This window comes from Panthera leo, chromosome B3, assembly GCF_018350215.1.
Source record: "Panthera leo isolate Ple1 chromosome B3, P.leo_Ple1_pat1.1, whole genome shotgun sequence".
NCBI classification, from domain to species: Eukaryota; Metazoa; Chordata; class Mammalia; order Carnivora; family Felidae; genus Panthera; species Panthera leo.
This window is the reverse complement of record NC_056684.1, coordinates 113862386-113883117: the sequence shown is the minus strand read 5'-3', so window position 1 is coordinate 113883117 and position 20732 is coordinate 113862386. Positions and strand designations below refer to the sequence as shown.

Genomic DNA, 20732 nt, shown 5'->3' with positions numbered 1-20732 from the left:
TAGGATGTGCAAAGTACTCCATCCTGCTTTGTACCAGTAATGATCACCTCCCCCTGGTATGTAATGAGGAGTGACAGGCAGGGGCTGGGGGAAGTTAACTGCAGACTTAGAAGTGAGTTATTATGCTTGAATTATCCAGATGAATGGGAAGGGCAGTCTCAAACCACCAGGTGATTCTACAGCCTTCCAAACAAAGCTCCTGGGCTCAAGTCCAGCAAGGTTAGATGGATAGCCCTAACAAAGCAAGTTAGGGGGAGTGGACGGGATCAAAGGGACATCTCATCACTTGTGCTAGGACTCTGAATCAGCTTACTCTGCTCTGCCTGTGTACCTGCATCTGAGGAATTTATGGCTCTTGCTCTTTCCTCCATAGCACCATTACCAGGTGGTCACAAGACAGCAAAGAGATTTCTGTCTCGGCAAAGAGGTCATCTTGGCAAGCAGTTCCCTTACCATCCTTGACTTCCAGGTCTCCATGGCAACCCCTGCTGGGGTGTCATAGGCACCAGAGCCTATCCCTTAATGTCCCTACTGCAGCAAGGGCAGATAAGCAATTTTTCAGCAACTGTCATGTAGCAAACTCATTCTCAAATGAGAACGATTTATGTGGGTTTTTTCCACTCTCTTCTATATTCTGGCCCAGAATTCTGGGCCTAGGACATAGTCTAAGGATGTACCTTGGGATGTAAATTAAAAAGAGAATAGTGTGAGGGGGACTTGGAGAAAGAAGTCCCTTCTTCTAGACACAGGGACAAAGTAGCTTTTTGGCTTCCCCAGCCCATAGCTCATCTCCTCTCCATCTCCAAGGTCGAATAAAGGAAGTTGTGGTAGACAGTCTCCAAATCGGTAGTCCCAGTCTTTCCCTCCTGATATCTGTGTGCTGCTTCTCACCTCTTGAATCTGGGATAGCCACGGTGACTTGGCTTGACCAAGAGAACATGGTGGGTGCGTGACATCCTGGAACTTCCAAGGCTTGGTTATGAGAAGCTTTGTGATGTCTGTCTGGGATATTAGTCCTGGGACACTTGCTGTAAAAACCAGCCGCCATCCAGTAAGAAGTCTAAGTCACACAAAGAAGCTACCAATAGGTGCTCTCATCCATAATGCAGGCTGAGCTCTCTGCCAAGATTCACATCACTGCCGGCCTTAGGAATGAGTGATATCCACTTGTCTGTGCAGCTCAGTAGAACCTTGGGATGACTCCAGCCCTAGCTACCTATTTGACTGGAACTTCAAGAGATCCTGAGTGAGAACCAGCTAGCTGAGCCCAGTCAGCGGAGGTGTAAGAGATCACAGTAAATTGTTTTAAGGCACTGTGTTTCAAGGCGTTCCCTTATGTAGCAGTAGGTAGTTGAACAGGAATGAGATGCTGGGTGGGGAGTGAAAAGAGTGGAGAGGAAATCCTGATAGGGAGGTCGCTTCGAAGGGTTCTATTTCTCTTTCTGTCTCCCCAGGGTCTCCCCAATACCACCTGCTCTTTCTGAGCCATGCCGGGCACACCGCACGCAAAACACGTGCTGCTGCTCATTGTCACGTGATCTGGGTACTCGGCTCCTCCATGTGATGGTGGACACCCTGAGGGGAGGGCCTGCCTTATCTGATTCCTACCCTCCCTGGTACTGACAGATTCATCAAGCTGCTCTGGTGGATAAACGCGGCGAATAACTGCTGGAATAGTATCTCAAGGTGCTTAAGTGGCCTGGTTTCTGATCTTTGACATTTAATACCTGACATCTTCTGTCCCTGCCGCCTGGGCCCACCTAGGAGCCAGCCCCACCATGGGGGGAGTCTGAACCCCACCAATACTGTGACCCACTCAACGGAAGGAGATCAGGGCCAAGGGGGACGTTGCAATTCTCCTGATTGGATTTGTGCCTCTGGAGACTTTAGAATCAGGGAGAGGACCCACATGACAGCTCTGGGAACCAGAGGGGTTTTGTAACGGTGTGGGCGGGGGAAGACCCCCCCAGAGTGCGAGCCCCCAGGACAGCTGAGAGCCCATCGTACGGAGGACGCTTCCACATGTTCAAGGCCTCCCCCAACTGTCTGTCATTGGACACGTGTATTTAAGCCACACCGAGGTCAGTGGCGGAGTTGCAGCTCGGCTCGTGTAGAACCTAGTACCTGCTCAGGGGTCCTGCTAAACCCAGAGCACACTCAGAGCCTGTTTCCTTCATCCCTTCCAGAAACATTCACCTGTGAGCCAAGCTTGGTTCCAGGCACCCGGCATGCGGTAGGAGGCAGTCCCTGCTTCCAGGTAAAACATCTTCTGGGGGAGGCGTGTCTCAGATACAGGCCCCCTGTGTGGGTAGAGCTTGGCTGGCAGTGAGAATCAGGACAGCTGTGGTCTTCCTTCCTCGTGCTAGCTTAGCCTTCTGACTTCATTTAAAGACCCAGAAATCAGGGCACCTGGGTGGCTCAGTCAGTTGAGTGTCCAACTTCGGCTCGGGTCACGATCTCACGGTTCGTGAGTTTGAGCTCCGCATCGGGCTCGTTGCTGTCAGTGCAGAGCCCGCTTCGGATCCTCTGTCCCTTCCCAACTTGTGCCCACGCTGTCTCCCCCAAATAAGAAAAAACATTAAGGAAAAAAAAAGAAGACTCGGAAATCTCTGTGCTGCAAGGTGGTAGTGGGTGTGGGCACTAAAAGCACATGATCTGGGTTCAAGTTCTGACTTCACCAGGATTTATTGTTTGTGTGATCTTGGGCAAGTTGCTTAACCTCTTGGCACCCCTTCAGCGTCAGTATAAATAAGAATAGTAACAGTGACAGGGTGCCTGGGTGGCTCGGTTGGTTAAGTGCCGTACTCTTGGTGTCGGCTCAAGTCGTGATCTTATGGTTTCATGGGTTCAAGCACCACATGGGGCTCTGCACTGGCAACATGGAGCCTGCTTGGGATTCTCTCTCTCTCCCTCTCTCTCTCTCTGCCCCTCCCTCCTCGCGCCGTCTCTTTCTCAAAATAAATAAATACGCTTAAAAATAAAAAGAACAGTAACAGTGCTTCATCTCAAGGTTGTACGGGGATTTGGTGAGATACTGCTGGCAGGGCAAGCACTTAGATCCATGCCCACAGCTTGTTTCCTGACCTCCAGGAAGACTGGCCAGATGGGCAGATACCACAGGGTATCGTGCTGGGAAAGCATTTCTGAGACAGGGCGGCTGTCCCTGCCCACAGGTGTGAGGTACCTTTGCCACATGTTCCTGCGATGGAAAGAAATCCATGAGGGACCATGGCCCGTTCTTCTGCACCCACCAAGCATTTGCTTGAACCCCAGTTGTTTTCCCAGGCAGCACACCCGTGTTATGCCACCATTCAGACGACACTGTCAGCTAATCATTCTGAGTAAGGAGTATGTTCTCTGACAAGAAGCCAGGCCCTCCTGGGGGAGGGTCCTTTTTCTGAAAAATGCCCACTTTACCTCATCTTTCGGGGACTGCTTCCTGACCAACAGGCTCACAGTAAGTGAAGCTAGAGCCCAGTGTCTGGGAAAGATTCCAAAACCCCTGGCATTTCCAACACAGAGGGGATATACTTACTGTAAATCTTTATTCTCCTTAAAGTAGTTTAGCAGAAATAAGTCATTTGATCCATCCTTAGTACATCTCAATAGGTCAATTTTCAGTGTCATCTGAACTCAGGACATAGAAAAATAAAACATAAAGCCTTACTGGGCCTACTGGTTTATCCATCATATTCCGTTACCTTCTAAGAAGTCTGTCCAATTAGCATATCTGATCACTTGAGGAACACCTGGCTGGACTATTTAGGTGGTGGCAAGGGAAGGCTAGACTGTTTTCTTTCTCAGATGTAATTCTTTGGGCTCTCCACCCAGGGTCACTGCTAGCTCACATGGCATGTATGTGCAAATAAGAAAAAGGCACCCCTTCCTCTGTGTGGATGCAGCCATGCCAGGGGGCACAGCATGGAAAGCAGAGTAAGGGCTGGATCTTAGCCCTCCCTCCCTCACCCTCTTGTGCAGTGCACAGCCTACGTGACTGCACATGGTGGCCCTGCCTCCACCCATACGAGCACGGTTACTAGCTCCAGTTTCTCTTCATGGAGAGGTGTTTGCTGGAGGGGGACGGGACAGGGCGCTCATTGCTGTATGTTAGAGACAGGTTCCTGGAGGCCCAAGAGCGACACCTTAACGTGGGCATGTTTTGAAGTCTGGGAGACTTTCAGGGCATTTGTAGCAGGGGCACTTTGCCAGGGACAGAGAACCCAGTCTTTGAAGTTAAGACACTTCTGGGGGATGGAACAGCTGGTCAGTCTGCCCATAATCCTGCTGGGAAACCCTACAGCAAAAGGCCTTGGATTTGCTCATTTGGATGCTTTATGGTAATTTCCAAGAACCCTTTACCCTCTTCTGAGAAAGAGTGAATAGGGTCATGGCTCTAGTCTCCCCCTGCTTCTCTTGAGCTTTGGTCTGTGGTTAGGACATCTGGGCACAGGAGGTTAGCCCATCTCTGCTTTCATATCTAAATCCAATCACCTGTCAAGAGGCTGGCCTTCCCTGCTTTAATGAGTCCATTTATGGAGTTCTCCATGGTGTGATCTGCAGGGGAGGGGGTGAGTCCGGAAGACTCCCTGTGGGCTCTCAGGGGTATCATCTTCCCTAGTTGTGACCCAGCAAACTCACCTCTAAAATGGAATGAAGAGCACGCAGCACATCCATAACATGAGTAGACTCACGAGGACTCATGACTTTTAGTTCGATTTTTTGTAAATGGATACATTCATAGACCCAGCACCAAGTCCTGTTAGTAATCAAGGGCTCTCAGGAAATGTGGAGATATTTATTCCTTTCCTAGTTTATTTAATCCAACAAACATTGATTGCATGTCTACCAAGTGCCAGCTCTGTGCACCTCTGGGTGAAGAGGCAAATGAGAAAAAAGACTCTCTTGCTTTCTCTTTAAATACCATTTCCTTGGGAAGGCTTCCCTGACTACACGCTCCCTAGGCTTGGGACCCCTATGTATATCCCTTTTTGGTAAAGAGCATTGCACTTTAATTACTTGACCCATTTCTATTTTCACCACTAGACAGCTTCAGGAGCAAAGGGACCATATCTACATTAATCAAAACACGTCTGTACCAAATTCTGGCGCAGTGCGGCCCCCCAAAATATGGGTTGACTGAGTCCATTTGTTCCCCACCTTGTGTGTACTAGATCAGAATGTCTCCCTCTCCTGTGATACTCCTGTGTTTAGGAAACCGAGCTCCTGTGGAGGGTTGAATCCCAAGCAGGAATTCCCCTGCTCCTGAGAGGCTCAGGACCAGATGATTACCAAAGTCCCTCTAGCTTCAAGCCAGCAGTTCCAGGGTAGATGGGGCTCTAGATGGACAGTACACCAGAGCACAGAGGTGTGGGCCAAGTTAGAAGCATGCTTGCAGAAAATATTGCAGGTGCCCAGGCTCCAGACCTGATCCTTGTTCAGGAAAGAAATACTGATGTGAGCTGAGAACGCAGCTCCGAAGAGGAGCCCCCTGTGGGCCTGATACTGACCACCCTCCACTCCTAGCACAGGTACTCCAGATGGGGAAACTGATCCCCCAGTGGGTCTGTCAGAGGCAAGAGGAGACAGGGGAGAAGGGAGTGGTGCCCTGGCTGTTGGCCTGCCCCCTACACCTGAGAGCTCTGTGTCTGGTTACACTCATTGTCACTGTGCACAGACCCAAGGTCAGCGCTGGAAGGAGATTGGCTGGGCTCTGGTTGCTGATAGTACTGTTTTAGTCTTGCCTGGCCATTAAATCCTGGTTCTGTTGTTCTGTAGTCAATAGCAACAGGAGGCAAGGCAGTTTTTTCCATGTTGGGAGCTTATTTTTTCTCCCTTAGGATGGGCTATAATCAGCTCAGGTCCCTTTGCATGAAGGCTGGGTGCCCTAGGCTCCCCACCAAGGCCTTAAAATCCTCACCCTGGTGGCTAGGGAGGAAAAGGTCAGCTTAGCTCTGCCCAGGCACACTGGGGGTAGCTGGGTGAAGTGGCACCTGTAAGTAGGGAGTTACCAACACTTCTAAAATTGGGCTCAGCTGCCCCTCTTTAGTTTTAATGGCTACAAAATATCCATGGTGACTGCACTGGGTAGGCTTAAAGCATGGGGAGTAGAGGACAAAAAAGGAGAGGAAAGAAGGAGAGAAAACATAAAAGGAATTTAAGAGGGAGGGAATGAGGAGAAAGGTGTCTGTGAGTGCAGTGACCCCATCGGCAGCCTCTGGTATCACTTGGGATTTGAAGCCAAAGTGGGGTGAGCCCAAAGGCCTTGATGAAAAAAATAGGGCCTCTCTCTGGAAGGGGCTTTTGCTTCCCATTGGGAAGGAGCTTCCATCATGGATGGGTAGATGGACAGATGGAGGAATGAATGAAAAGGGCAAAGACCAGGGGGATAGGATTTGTCAGGGATTGAGTGAAAGGGAAGAAATAAAACAAGAAGTGAGAAAATCCAGTGATGGGATGGACCATTTTATACAGGGACCCTCAAGTATGATATTGATGCCAAGTGGTCATAGAGGGGGGCCTTCTCTCTGCCCCATCTCTGTCTTAAATCAACATTGACCTAAGAGAAAGATAGTGTTTACTATGCAAATAGTCTCTGTATCACCCGGTTTTCCATCTCTGGGTCCTACTTTATGGAAACTCCAGAGCTGTCACTGGTCAACGGCAAGGCATCATGTCTACTTTTGCTAAATCCCTTCTAAGACCAAGTGAATTTGGCTGTGGATGGACAGGCAGAGGCCAAAAGTGGGGAATATAAACTTCAGATTAATTTGAGAATAGGAAGAGTTAAAGAGCCTCAAAGTTTTCAGTCACTCCTACCCAGGGCTTTGGAGTATTAATTACTCTAACAATAGCAAATCATTGAGTAGATTGTTTCTTCTTTCCCTTCAGTAAAAGTGTTAAGTATAGGCCTACTCCCAGGGAAAGCCCAGTGGGAATGAGAGTCAGGGTCAAGGGTTAGGGGTCAAAGGGTTACACCCTCCAAGCCTTGAACCAATGGTGTGGGTGGCTGGCACAGAGGTGAGCAAAGCTTCTTCCATGGAAGGTCCTTATCAGAAACTGGAGCTGCACAAAGGGATACTGTGAGTCAGGTTATAACAGCTAGCAGTCGTGGGGGCAGGTCAGAAGGGCATCAAGTAAAGGCTGTAGGGTAAGGGTTCCATTCTTAGGGTTCTGCTATTGTAGGGACCTGCTGACTCACTTGGGAATGTCAGAACTCCTGAGTAGATCCAGTCTAACAACCTGCCTGGGTGCATTCTCAGGTAAATCTGGGTTGCCTTTAATGTCAACAAAATAACAGGAAAACACTGGCCTTTTCTCTAAAGAAGATGCAGTGTTATGTTCAAGCCTCTGTAAGAGCTTAAGAGTGAGGAGGTCTGGTTCCCAGAGAAGTGTAAACCTTACTCGAAATCTTGGAAGGAGCCCTAGAGAGAGAGAGAAAGAGAGGAGCTGACCCAGGAGTAGTGGCCTCAGAGGCTTTGGCACTGAGTTCCAACGTGGGCAGAGGAAACATACATTATATTTAGGGCAAGGGTCAAGTGAAACTCTAGGAAAAGCATCAACCGTGGAGAGTGAATAGGCTTGTCATGTTAGAAGTCTCAAAGGGGCCTTAAGTGTTCCTTTGATCAAGGGGGAGACACAAAAGGTGGACTATGCAGAAATAACCTCCCCAGGAAGGCAAGTAGGTTTAATGGGTTTTCACAGAGAGGTGGAAGACCATTTCATCTTCCCTATCTCAGGACAGGGAGATGGGGATGCTGGACCCAAAGGTTATATGTTCACTTTTATGGTCTTCACTATGGCCTGACGTCCATCAGGATAGATAGCCACCAACTCTTTGGTTCTTGTTGCTTGTGAGTTCCTTCCACCATTCTTTGGCTTCCATTTCTATATCTTCTTCAGCCTGGGGGAATTTGTAGTGGCCAGCTCTATCTAACTTGATTTCTTGACCTCAGGGATACCTTTATGTAATACTAACTTTTTAAAACTCATGACTTTTCCCTCTTTATTCTTTTAATTCCTGATTAAAAAAAGGCATTTTTCTTTACTCGTGCTATATGTCTGTCTTTCTAGTTAATAAATAAACATGACTTCATCAGGGAGCACACATCAGGAGAGGAAAGAAACCAGGGCCAAATGCTGAATAGCTTGTATGAACTTGGTCTTGATCCCAAAATGATGGTCGTCCCCCTGTAAGTTGTCTTCATTTGGTCTAGTTCTTAGTTCTCAGCTTCCTTAGTTCTCAGCAAGTTGTATCTCTTGCTAAGATCTGGAGGCACGGACTTGGATTACCCTATGAAGCTGAGCAGCTGAACCAAGAATTCAGTGTGGGAGTAGGAGATAACAACAACAACAACAACAACAACAACAACAACAAGTAAGGCGTGGGGAGGGGGCACTAGTTACCCTAGGGGTTGCTGCTGTGGGCTGGTCTGCTGAATTTGAATTTCTGATTTTTAAGTCCCCAAATAGTCAAGGGTAGGCCAAGGACAAACTGAGGTTAGAGTCAGAAACTGGTCTGCCTAAGGTCATACAATTAGTGGGCAGTACATTATTTAGTTAGGGACAGCGTCAATAATTCTGTAGTATCAGGGTCCTGGTAGGAAAAACACAGAGGAGAATTTAATGAAAAGATTATTTAGCAAAGTTTGGTCAGGGTTTAAGGGAACTAAAAAAGATATTGTGAGACTCAAGGTTTAATAACATTGAGGAGGCATTATCATCTCTAAGTCTGAAGAATCAAGAGAAATGGATAGCTACTAGAACCTATAAGAGGGCTGCCTGACAGAACCTATGATCTCTGGTGGAGTGACAAAACTAATCCACAGTGATTTGGCAGGGAAGGAATTAGGGGAATAAATAATCTTCCTGCCCTCCAGTTTCCTGCTGGTAACTCTCTTTGCCTGAGCACAACTAGAAACCAGAGATCAAAGGAGCCCTATTGATGTAATATAGACAGGTTAATCCTCGAAGGTACAGGGCAGGGTTAACAGTGGTGAGTAGATCTGGAGGAGCAAATGGAAGCTATCCAGCCACCTGGGAACACAAATGAGATTTTTTTTTAAAGGCTCCACATTTTTTCCCTTTCTTTATTGTCATACTTGTTCCTGCATGCCTTGTAGATGCTAGGGTCTTCCTGCATTCCCTGGGATGCCCAGCCAATTCATCAGTGTCTAACTGATGGGACTGCCCTCTCTCACCACTATTTCTTTATCAAAATTAGTTCTTAGGATTTCTGCTTTTGGCCATGACAGCAGAACAGGATCCAGATTTACTTTCCCACCATCAACAACTAGTAAAGTAAACAAAAATAGATACATTGATGACTTTAGATACTGTACAACAGGCAGTCCAAGGCTGTGATCCCTGAAATGAAGGAAATAAATGATATGAGCCCAGTGATCACCTTAGGTTCTGATTGGAAACACATTCTGGACTATAGAGCAGGAGAAGGAATTCCAAGCAGAGAATGGTGGTCTTGCTGCATTAAAAGACAGAACTTGAAGGCCAGTGAGACTTTGGATGGAAGATGGAAGATGCGGGGTAGAGTTCTAAAAAAAGGGGGCCTATGTGGAAAAAAACCCAGATATCTGCATAAGGGTCCTCTTGAGTATTTGCTTAATACTAAGATGTACACCCAGAGTGAAGCTCCATAATATTGGGCAAAGAATGATCAGGAGATATCAGCTGTATAATTCAGAGTTCACATGGGACTAATAAATGTTCAAATATCAACCAGTTTGACCAGTCAGGGCATTTAGTAGACACCTTGTAAGAGTCATGACAACTGGTAGGTCTAAACTGTCCTTAGAGAAAAAGAAACTTCGGACCCACCCTAAAAAATTTAAAATATGTCTCTAAAGGATTGATCTTATCCATAAACAACCTAACTGCCTTCCAGATTAAAGCCCAACATTCTTTACACAATGATAACAAAACAAGACAATCAATAATGTAACTTTTAAAATATCCAACATTCCATCAAAAATCACTAGGCTCACCAGGTAGCAGGAAAATGTGACCCATAATTAAGAAAAACATCAGTCAATAGAAACAGACTTTAAAATGACAGAATTGATAGACTGAACAGACAGAAACATTAAAAGAGGAACTTCCAGCAATGAAAAAATATAATATCTGAAATGAAAAGTCAGTGGATAGAATTTAAAGCAAACTGGACACTACAGACGAAAAATAAGTGAATTGAAAACAGCAATAGAAACTAGCCAGAATGAAGCACAGAGAGGAAAAAGACAAAAGAAAACAAAACAGAAAAATGTGACAAGAGTCTCAGTAACCTGTAGGACAATATCAAGTGGTCTAACACATGTGTAATTCAAAGGGAGAAAAGGGAGAGAACACATTTTTGATAAAACAATGGCCAAAAATTTTTCAAGTTTGATAAAAATTATAAGCACTTATATTCCCCAGAATCACAATAAGCCCAAGCAGGATAAACAAAGCATAATGACAAAGAAAATCAAATTGCTAAAACTTATTGATAAAGAGAAAATCTTTTTTTTTTATTTTATTTTATTTATTTATTTTATTTATTTTTTTTTAAAGAGAAAATCTTAAAAGCAGGCTGAGATAGATATATTTTATGGAGGAACAAAGATGAAAAAAAAAACCTGCAGACTTCTGATCCAAACTATGCAAGCCAGAAGACAATGGCATGATATCTTTAATGTGCTAAAAAAAAAAAAAAAAAAAAAAAACCAATCAATCTGGAATTCGGTATCCAGTGAAAATATCCTTTAAAAATGAAGGCAAGGGGCACCTGGGTGGCTCAGTCGGTTGAGCGTCCAACTTCGCTCAGGTCATGATCTTACAGCTCATGAGTTTGAGCCCCATGTCAGGCTCCGTGCTGACAGCTCAGAGCCTGGAGCCTGCTCTGGATTCTGTGTCTCCCTCTCTCTGCCCCTTCCCCAGCTTACACTCTGTCTCTCTCTGTCTCTCTCTCTCTCTCTCAAAAATAAAATAAAACATTAAAAAAAAATAAAAACACATGAAGGCAAGATACTTTTTGAGACACATAACATCTTAGAGAAATGTTAAAGGAAGTTCTTTGGGCAGGAGGAAAATAAAACTTGGATCTACACAAAAGAATGAAGAATGCTAGAGATGGTAAACAAGAGGGTAAATATAAAACACTTATTTTCCATTAAAAGCATCTCTTTAACATATTGGAGCAAAAATGATAACAGAGTACTGTGGAGTATTTGCCATATGTAGAAATAAAATGTATAACAACAATAGCACATAGGGCATGAGATTGTAGCTAATAAGTCATTGTAGAAAAAATGAAATCATAAGAACCCTCAAACCAAAAGAAGGCAGTGAAAGATAAGAAAGAGAACAAAGAACAGATGGAACAAATAGAAAACAAATATTAAAATGCTATACCTAAGCCAAACATATTGTAAGTACATTGCATGTACTTGTCATTAAATGCAAATGGCCCAAATACCCCAAATTAAAAGGCAGAGATCATGAAACTGGATAAAAAAACATTTTAAATGAAACTTATTTTAAATGTGAAAACAAATAGTTTAAAAGAAAAAGAATGAAAAAAGACATATCATGCAATACATAAGAAAGCTAGGCTATACTAGTAGAGAAAGAAGACCTTAGGCAAGGAATGTTATCAGAGATAAAGGGGGATAATTTCATAATGATAAAAAGTTTTTTTAGGAAGATATAACAATCCTAAATGTGTGTTCATCCACAAAGCTTCATAATACATGAAGCAAAAACTGACCAAATTGACAGAAGAAATAGACAAATCCACAATTACACTTAGATACTTCATCACTCCTCTTTCAGGAACTGATGGAATAGGCAAAAAAGAAAAAAAAGAAGACATGAACACTACTATTCACTCACATGATCTGATATTTTTAGAACACTCCACTCCACAATAGCAGAATACATATTTCTTTTCAAATCCCATGGAATATTCATCAAAACAGACTACAGTTTGGATACATACATGCGCACGCACACACACACACACACACACACACACACACACAAATGACTAAACTAACTTTTAAAATATAAAACTTAATACAAAATAAATAAATTAGAATAAAAACCATCGGAAGATGTTTAGAAAAGGCCTACATATTTAGAAGTTTAATATCACATTTCAAATAGTCCGTGGGTCAAAGAAGACAATGCAAAAATAATTTTAAAAGATTTTATATTGAATAAAAATGAAGGCATAATATATCAAAATTTATAGGATTTAGCTAAGGCAGAATTTGAATGAAGTTTTTAAAGATTTTATTAAAAACATATTTATTGAAGTGTAAATCCCATATTATAAAATTCACCTATTTTAAGTGTACAATTCAATGATTGTAAGAAAATTTATAGGGTCATGCAACCATTACCATAATTTGGATTATCTTCTTATGGTCCCTCAGAAACTACTGTTAAATTGCAATTGCAATAAAGTAATAGTTGTTAACTTTGCTTCTTACCCATGCAGCCTGCTTAACATTTTAAAAATTGAAATATAATTCAGATAACATATAATTCATCATTTTAAAGTGTGCAGTTTAGTGTTTTATACTATATTCACTATGTAATACAATAACAATCACTCCTATCTAATTTCAGAACATTACTATCACCCCTCAAAGAAGCCCCATACCTATTAGCAGTCAGTCCTAACCCCTTCCTCCCCCTATCCCCTGGAAATCATTAATCTACATTCTGTTTCTATGGGTTTGCCTATTCCGGAGATTTTGTACGAGTAATCTTACACCACGTGGCCTTTTGTGTCTGGTTCCTTTCACTTAGCATTTGGATGGAATTTTAAAGCTTTAAATGCTTATATTAGAAAAGAAGAAAGATCTGTTTTTGACATAGCTATCAAGACAATTCAATAGGAATAGAATAGTCTTTTCAACTTATGGTGCTGAGACAAATGGATATTTGCATGCAAAAGAATAAAGTTGGATCTCTACCTCACACCATATACAAAAATTAACTCAAAATGGATCAAAGAGCTAAATATATAAAATTCTTAGAAGAAAATCCAGGTATAAATCTTTATGACCTTGGACTAGGTAATGGTTTCTTGGATATGATACCAAAAACACAAGCAACAAAATTAAAAATAAATTGTATTTCATAAAAATTAAACACATTTGTGCCAAAAGATGCTATCAAGAAAGTGAAAAGACATCCTGTGGAATGGGAAAAATATTTATAAATCACATATATGATAAGAGATTTATACCCAGAATATATAAAGAACTCTTACAATGCAATAATAAAAAAGGCAAACATTATAAATTTGGAATGTAAGGAAAGGATAGGGCACCTGGGTGGCTTAGTCAGTTAGCCGTGCAACTCTTGATTTCAGCTCAGGTCATGATCTCACTGTTCGTGGGTTGGAGCCCTGAGTCAGGGCCATGCGATCAGCAGAGCCTGCTTAAGATTCTCTCTCCCTTTCTTTTTACCCCTCACCAGCTCATGCACATGCTCTCTCTCTCTCTCTCTCAAATAAACTTTAAAAAAATAATAAAAAAATAAAAATAGTCAAAGGACTTGAATAGACATATCATCAAAGAAGATATACATGGGGCGCCTGGGTGGCGCAGTCGGTTAAGCGTCCGACTTCAGCCAGGTCACGATCTCGCGGTCCGTGAGTTCGAGCCCCGCGTCGGGCTCTGGGCTGATGGCTCGGAGCCTGGAGCCTGTTTCCGATTCTGTGTCTCCCTCTCTCTCTGCCCCTCCCCCGTTCATGCTATGTCTCTCTCTGTCCCAAAAATAAATAAAAAACGTTGAAAAAAAAAATTAAAAAAAAAAAAAAAACCTCTTGATTTCAGCTCAGGTCATGATCTCACTGTTCGTGGGTTGGAGCCCTGAGTCAGGGCCATGCGATCAGCAGAGCCTGCTTAAGATTCTCTCTCCCTTTCTTTTTACCCCTCACCAGCTCATGCACATGCTCTCTCTCTCTCTCAAATAAACTTTAAAAAAATAATAAAAAAATAAAAATAGTCAAAGGACTTGAATAGACATATCATCAAAGAAGATATACAAATAGCCAATAAGCACATGAAGAGATGCACAACATTTTTAGTCAGTAGGAAAATGCAAATCAAAATCACAATGAGATACCATTCCACACCTACTAGAATGGCTGTAATAAAAAAGACAGACGATAACAAGTATTGCAAGAACGTGAAGAGATTGGAACCCTTGCATATCACCAGTGGGAAGGTAAAATGGTACAACTGCTTTGGAAAACAATTAGCAATTCCTCAAAAAGTTAAATATAGAGTTACCATGTGACCCAGCAATCCCACTCTCGGACAAGGACCCGAGAGAATTGAAAATACATGTTCACTACACATACATGAATGTTTATATCAGCACTATTTGTGTTAGCCAAAAAGGAGAAATAATCAAAATGTGCAACCAATGAATGGATAAACAAACTGTGGTATCTCTGTGCAATGGAACATTATCCAGTCATACAAAGGAAGGAAATTCTGATACATGCTACAACATAGATGAACCCTGCAAACATTATACTAAGTGAAAGAAGCCAGGCTCAAAAGGTCACATATTGCATCATTCCACTTACACGAAATGTCCAGGCAGACAGTAGATTAGTGGTTGTTTGGGCCTGGGAGGAGGGAGAAACAAGGAGTGACTGATCATGGCATTTCTTTCTGGGGTGATTAAAAAATATTCTGAATTAGAGAGTAATTGATGGTTACATGACCTTGTGAACACACTAAAAAACCCGCACTGAGTTAGGCACTTTAAATGGTGTATTTTATAGTACGCGAATTAAAAAAATAAGGATCTGCTGGAAATGGCTTTATGCCTTGGTGTTGGTAACTGATAAAGGCTTAATACGCCATTTTCGCAGCAATATCTGGTTTAACTTGGGCCAGCCCCTTCTGCCAAAGGCTACAGAATTTATTTTCTCAGAAAGTCTGGCCCCTAGGATTTTTGATTTTATTCACAGCTGTGATTGCTACTGGGCTGCCTCCAAAGCCTGAAGAATCCTATAACAGGTCATGCGGGTTGAATTTGTTATTTTAGGATCTATGCTAACTTTCCTGCCACATGAATTCTTTAAAAATCCATTGTTATCTTGAATATGTTATGTTTCCATAGCCAGGCTCAACTTTAAGGATAAAAGACGACTGTGAGGCACTTGACAGTTTACAGAGAGTATTTTCCCTTTCCCCACTCTTTGGATCTTAGGCATTTGAATTTAAACGTGCATCATGACTGACCACACAGTGGCAGGCCCTGAGCTCTAGCCCTAATTTCTCGGACTCCAAAAAATCTAGTCTTTCTTGGAAAAAGCCAGATGCGTTTTTGAACAAGTCTTGATGAAAAGGCCTCCCATCCAGCCCTCCAAGGATATTACACAGGCCCTTTGGCATTTAAACAACAGTTTCCACTGAGAATCTTTGATTGGTCTGCATTATGAAGAACGACCCCCAAATTAGTCGCAAGGAGCACCCAGAGATGAAATGGCTTGGTCTAATATGTTCACCTCCCTCACCATGCCATTTGTGGATCCATTTTCACTCCCGTAGGGTCACAGACACCCACAGCATGTGTGCACGCACATGTGTGTGCACACACACACACACAGACACACACACACACACCCTTCTCTTTAGGGCTGAGAACTGAATCACCTGGCTGTCTTTTCCCAGCAGTGTTATGATCTGGGCTCAGTCCCCACTTGTGTTTTTTTCCCTTTTTAAAATTGTGGTAAAATATATATGACAAAAAAATGTATTATTTCAACCAGTTTTAAGTGTCCAGTCCTGTGACATTAAATACATTCACAGTGTTCACCATTTGTCTCCAGAACTTGTTCATCTTTCCAAACTGAAACATGTCCGTTAAACACAAGCTCCCTGTTGCTCCCCACCCTGCCCCTGTCAACCACAGCTCTACTTTCTGGGTCTTTGAATTTGATTACACTAGGTTCTTCATATAAGCAGAATCATACCATATTTGACCTTTTGCCATTTTCTCGATGGTAATAGGTCATCTGATTCCAGAGCTGGCCCACGGGACTGGGTGTTGATGGGGTGACCAGCTCAGGAGGAGTGACAGGAGAGTCCAGAGCCCAGAAACAGCCCTGGTCAGAATCAGGGGGGCTCTCGCCCCAACGACAGCTGGAAATTCTTTCTGCTCTCCTGCAAGCTGGGTGTTACAAACCGGAGACTTTTCAAGCCCAGTCCCAAACACAGGAATTCTCCCCTCGTCAGTCTGTCTCCTGGGCCCCAATGAGACAGCTGTACTTCCCACGCAAGCAAAAGCATTCAACTGTGAGAGCCCTTGCCTGGGTCAGCTTGCTCAGCTTATCCTTGAAAGAGAACATAAGCTCCTCCCAAGGAATGACCATTTTTCTGCTCCAGGTCGTATAGAATGCGGGGTAGAGGACTTTCAAAATGTCCCTTGCTGCTATCAGCAGCAACAGCACAATCTATGCCATCCCGGGTCGGCATGGCAATTGTATTTGCTCAGCCAGTTCTTTGAAATTTACCAAAAGGATCTGAGTCACACGCATGATCCTTCCACTGGCTTTTGTGAAGGTAAGTGAACCAATTCCTTCTGAAACTGAAAAAGAGAATCCTTCACTGGATTTCAGGTAAGGCCACAACTAGACTGGAAGCAAGGAGAGCTGAAAATGAATCCGATAGGCACTGGGATGTCCCAGGACAAATCTGGTGGTAGAGGCTGAGTGCATTCTGTGCCGTGGGTGCCCAAGCACAAAGACCTACGTAAGCCTTTGCTAAGTGAAAAAGCTTGTCTTTCTCCAAATTCTCACAGAATGACCTATGTGACCACCCAGCGTGGACAGTCATACAGAGGGGTGGTGTCCTATTTGACTTTTGCAGAACACACTGATTTGTTTACTTGTATGTGGTGCATTTCCTTATAGGAGTTACAAGCCCTAGCAAACTTCCGAAATCTTCCTGCAATAACAATAGTGCTCTAGGGAGTGCGGGAGAAGCCCTTCCCACCTCTGCAGAAGACCCGGCTGAGAAAAAGGAGATTTATCGCGGGCGTTGAGAGTTGGAGGGGTGGGAGGAACATTTAGAGAAGAGCAAAGAGAGATATTTTTCACTGGAGACGTTGGGAATGATGGCGTCCTCTGCTAAAAATGGTGAGGAAGCAATTTCCCTGGAGGTTCAGAAAACAGGACTGGACTCACTGCTGGCTATTCAGTGAGGGCCTGGGGATGGTGGTGGGAAAATGGGCTGGGTGTGACCCCTGGCTGCTCATCTAAGGTCTCTGTTCTGATTTTATTCCAGCCAGTCTGGGAGGAAGAGAAGAGTTGACGATAGTTGAGTACATCTGTGGAGGGCATGTGCTGTCAGACGATGGGGGACGGAGCCTGGCTTTCTGGATCTCCCTAGAACTGCGCCAGGAACCAGGAGGCCGGGGCTGGGATGTGATGCTGTCGTCAACCGGCATCAAAGACCCAGGACCACTCTGGCCATAGTTTTATCCTCTGTGAAATCCAAACGTGTAGTTTCAAGTTGCGCGAGGGCTGTTCTTGGCCTGCAGGACCACCCAACCAGGGAGCGCCACCCCCCCCCCCCAACACACACACACTGGGATGCAGTTGTAATAAAAAAACAAACACTATTCTAAGGGCGAATGGGGAAGGGCAGAAATTGATTCTACCTTTGGAATCTTACAGGTTTCTTGGAAAGGTGGGCTGGGGACTAGGCCTTGAGTATGTTTAGATGAGGTGTTGACAGGTGGGTACGGGAGCAGATAAAGCAAGTGAACAAAAAGAGGAAAACTGGGTGAGTGCAGGTGGCAAGTTTTGGGAGTGGAAAATAAGGGACTATGATCCGGGCACAGGAAAACATCACACAGCAGGTCCTCAGTCGATATCTGTGACTGATGATGGCAGTAACAAGGACTGGGCTAGAACAGGAGGGCATCTCCCTGGCTGAAGGGCCAGGAGCAGCACCAAGTCCACATGGGCTCTTGAGAGGGAGACAGGCCACTCTGACGGGCTCTGCGTCCACTGGCAGGTAGACACGAGAGAGGAGGCCCGAGGGCAGAGGAGAAAGGTCCTGGGGGAGAGATGACAAGGGTTTGAATTTAGATAGCAACATTGGGATGGGGAGGGATGTAAAAAATAGTGCAAAAGAAGATTCTGCAGGTTTCTGGAGGCTGAAGGAAGGGGAGATGAAAACAATTCTGAGGATTTTGAACCTGGGCAATGGGGAGGGTGGAGATTCATAAACAGAGATGGCCAAACTGAGGAAGAGAGAGGGAAACCTGGAAGAGAAATGGAAACCTGGAAGAAGGTTGTCAGGAGAGCCCAAGAAGAGAATCTGAGTAGTCAGTGGGGGCTGAGCCACGTGAGGAGAGGGTCATGGAGGTGGTTCCCGGGGCCATGGTTGGGAGCAAGGCCTATGAAAATGGCCCCAAGCAGCGGCCAGTTGCCAAAACCCGAGGAGAGAAAATAGAAGCAGAAGGTGTCAGGGACCCCATAAAGAAGTTTGTAATACATGGAACAAAAGAAAATGATGGTGAACTTAAAGACAGTGGGCCCAGGGGAAGCCATTTGAGGATAAGGAAGATGTGGCCATGCTTTGGTGCCATGCTTCTCAAACGTGAATGTGCATTCGCATCACAGGGAATCCCATTAATGCAACTTCTGATCCAGGAACGAGGACAGAGGATGGCATGGCATGGAAGAGACAGGAGCCGATGAGGCCGCTTTGGGCCTGGTAAGTAAGTTAGTTTTGCAGAGGAAGATGGGGTGTCAGCTGCACACAGACCGAGGGAAGGGAAGATGAGAGGGTGATGTGAAGGAACCGTGAGATGGGGGAAAGAGGTGCAAGGAAGCCCCTGAAGAGATGCCTGGATCTTCTTGGTCTGGTGAGCAGTGAGAGACTCTGTGGGTGGAAGGTGGACGTGGGGTCTGGGGAGTCCAAGGAGGGGGGAAGGCCTCAGGGACAGTGGTTTGGCTGACTTGCTGGCCAGAGAGGAGAGTGGTGCAGATGAAAGCTTGGGTGGAAAAGGAAGCTCTTAAAGAGACATGGGCAGGGGGTGGGCACAAGAAAGGGTAGGAGAGGACAGTGGCAGAAAGGAAGAGGTGAGAGGAGAAGCTGATGTTCCAGAGCCACTGGTGGCGAGGTCTGGGAAGTGAGTGTGGGAGGTGGCTAAGGGGGCCAGGCAGATGAGAGAGACTGAGATGGAACAGGCTGGAGGCTGGAAAGATGAGGGCGTGCATGCAAAGGGCAGAGGCTTGAGGAGAGGGAGGTTGGTCTTGTGGCAGAGTGATGAGTGACAGGAAGCACCAGGGCCCAACAGCTCCAGGAGGGTGGAACCCAGGCCTGGCTGTGGAAGGTCCTTCCATTCGTTCTATGGGTTAGCAACAGCACGTTTCAGGAAGCCAGAACGGCTCCTCAAGGCAGAGGGGGCCTGGCCTGTTCTCATTCACTCAACCCCCACTTCCTGAGGCTCCTTGAATGCGGCCCCGGGCTGGACTGCTGAGGGCTGAGTCTCATGCCTTTGGACCATGACATGGAGGGGTGATGGGAAAAGTGAGTCCTTCAGTGAGGACTTGAGGGCACCCTGTGGTCATCCCAGCTACCTGCCGCTGCTGCCCCAGGTCAGGGGAGGTTAAAACCCAACTCTGGGTCAAGTCACTGGGAGCTGAGATTCCAGCAGTCCCGCTTTGCCGGCCCCTAGGACCACCCCTCACCTCTCCCACACTGCAACACAGGGCTTGAAGCCAGTGAGTGCTCCTGGCACAAGCCGGAGTGGGGTGGGGTGGGGGCTCCAGCCGGGAAGGAGGACAAGCCAACAGCATGGCTGGACACCCCGCTATCAGTTTGTTCCGTTCGGTTTGATTCTCTTTCTCTCCCTGGTGGGCTTTAGCTTGTAGTTGTTTGCTCTTCATCAGTGGTTTATGGGGACCATGGTGTTTGGGGAGGAAAGAGCGGGGACGGGAACTCTCAGATGCCGTGCTGGTGCCCAGCCGTGTCCTGGGCCTTCCCCGCCGGCCCCGCCATGCCTGGGGTGGGCCTCGATGGGCCTAACCCTCAGACCCGCAGCCCTTGTCACACAGCTCCTCGTGGTGTCCTTTTTTAGGCCCCTTGGAACTCGGACCAACGCCTGCCAGAAACCACGTGGGCTCCTTCCCTCCAAATCAGAACTTCCTTTCTTTATTCCCTCCGCTGAGGCCTGGGGTTTCTTTGCCTTTCAGCCCGGTTCTTCCTCCCCGTGGAGGTCTTTGCAGCAAGGGGGCAGGACGTTGGGTGGCTGGCCTTCCTTTGGCTCTGTCCTCCCTGGGTGACCTATGGCTGCTTCTGCGTTGCCAGACGCACTCTGTCCCCCCGAGGCACCGGGGGACAGCCTCTGGCCCTTCCTGGTGTGCCTCCTCTGCATCTGTCTGTCGTTCTACCCACCCATCCCTGTGTTCCTTGCCCCTTCCCCAGGCCTCTGGTTATTTGTCCACAGAGGAGGAGGGAAGCTCTCAAGGATTTGTGCAGAGACCCTGGACAGAAGAAGATACGTGGAATTTGCAATAAATCCAGAAGCAAAGTTGTAACTTGACTTGAAAACAAACAAAAGGGCCAGAACTGCACTTAAGCTCCGCAGAAGCTCCTCTCCCAGTGTAAACAGAAAAGGGCAGGCTTGGGCCGAGCAGCCTCCTCAGGACTGGGACAGCCAGGGAGGGGTCCGGAGCAGGCTGGCCGCCC

At 45.6% G+C, this 20732-nt stretch overlaps 1 long non-coding RNA gene across 1 annotated transcript; it reads left to right on the top strand.

Annotated features, from left to right (window-relative positions):
* The first annotated feature begins 16506 nt into the window (after window positions 1-16506).
* LOC122222860 lies at window positions 16507-17578 on the top strand. Its single transcript, XR_006203920.1, has 3 exons — window positions 16507-16589; window positions 16940-17164; window positions 17313-17578. It is a non-coding gene; the product is annotated as an uncharacterized LOC122222860 (long non-coding RNA).
* Window positions 17579-20732: the final 3154 nt, after the last annotated feature.